Source organism: Lepidothrix coronata, unplaced genomic scaffold (genome assembly GCF_001604755.1).
Source record: "Lepidothrix coronata isolate B3197 unplaced genomic scaffold, Lepidothrix_coronata-1.0 Scaffold41, whole genome shotgun sequence".
NCBI lineage: Eukaryota > Metazoa > Chordata > Aves > Passeriformes > Pipridae > Lepidothrix > Lepidothrix coronata.
The window spans coordinates 295,620-296,952 of NW_016690221.1; the positions used below are offsets into that span (position 1 = coordinate 295,620).

Sequence of the window (1,333 nt, forward strand, 5' to 3'; positions counted from 1 at the left end):
CCCAGTTCCCCCCCCTTTTTCTTTTTTTTTTTTGGTTTGCTAAAGGAGACTGGGAAAAGGAGCGCCCTCCCTCTGGAAGCAGCGGGGTTTGAGCCCTCGCCTGTGACGCAGTTTTGCTCGTAGATATAAATAAAAACATAAATATATATATATTATTATTATTGTTGTTGTTTTCGCGTTAAACCAGCGCCTTGCGCAGCGTGAGAGCTTTGCGACGAACTCGGCTCCGATTTCGCTTAAAACGATTAAAAATAAGCAGAAAAGTGCCGGAGCGGGTGGAATGGGGGGTCGGGGGCCGATTTTTGGGGCTGTTTCTCCCGTTTTCTGGCCGATGTCCCGGTGGGCGCCTCGAAACTCCTGTTTCAAAACTCCATCGGGAGGGGTGTGGGGGGAATGCTTTATTATTATTACTACTACTTTTAATTTAAAGCGGATTAAATTAGATTTTCCCCTCCTCCTCTTTTTCGTTATAAAAGCCGATTTTTGTTTAATTAAGTAAAGAAGCGGGGGGTGGGTTGGGAGGTTCTGGGGGGTGGGGGTGGTGTGGCAGCGAAGGGGTGCCCCCCCCTACGGGGGGTGCTCGGCGAGGGGTGCAAAGGGAAAAATAAACTAAAAATAGAGGAAAAAGGGAAAATAAATTAAAACAGGGGGAAAAAAGGCAAAGAAAAGTAAAAGTTGGTGTGGCCGGCGGGCAGCGTTGGGGGGGGCAGGCCCCCAAATCCGGGGGGGAGTGTGTGTGTCTCTCCTCCCCCAGCCTCCCTTTTCACCCTATTTTTGAATTTTTTTGGGGGGGCGGAGCCCGCGAGGAGGACACGGGACCCTCCCCCGCTCCCCCCCGGCCCTGAAAGGCCGCTTTGTCCGCGGCGGGGCCGTGGGAGAGGGCCCGGCGGCACTTCCCCCTCAGCCCCTCCCGGGCGGGATGAAGGATTTAACCCCCACAGATAATAAAGGGGGTCGCGGGGTGTTCCCCCCTCCTGCCCAGCCCCGCTCGGAGCGGGGGGACCCGCGGCCGCTCCCCCTCACCCGCCCGCCCGCGCCGGGCGGGAGCGCGGGGGGAGCCTCGAAACAGCAGCGGGAGCGCCGGGGGCGGGGCGAGCGGGGGGAGCCTGGAAACCGCCGCCTGTTTACCCGCCGCTGAGCGGCAGCCCGGCCAGCCAATGAGGAGGCGCGGACAGGCGGCGGGCCAGCCCCCGCCGCGCCGAGAACAATGCGTGTTTCATGGCCCCGCCGCCGCCGTTTTTCCCCTCCTCCCCTTCCCCCCCCCACTTCTTTCCCCTCCCTCCCGCCCCGCGCTCGCGTTCTCCCCCCCCTTTTTTTTTTTTTTTTTTTTTTT

At 58.8% G+C, this 1,333-nt stretch overlaps 1 protein-coding gene across 2 annotated transcripts in view; it reads left to right on the forward strand.

Annotated features, from left to right (window-relative positions):
• FBXL18 (F-box and leucine rich repeat protein 18) overlaps positions 1-152 on the forward strand; it is a 52,096-nt gene extending 51,944 nt beyond the window's left edge. For both annotated transcript variants that reach the window (XR_001874515.1, XR_001874516.1), the window contains one exon: positions 46-152. The gene's annotated coding sequence lies outside the window, so the exon portion shown is untranslated. The remainder of the gene's footprint in view (positions 1-45) is intronic.
• The last annotated feature ends 1,181 nt before the right edge of the window (positions 153-1,333 follow it).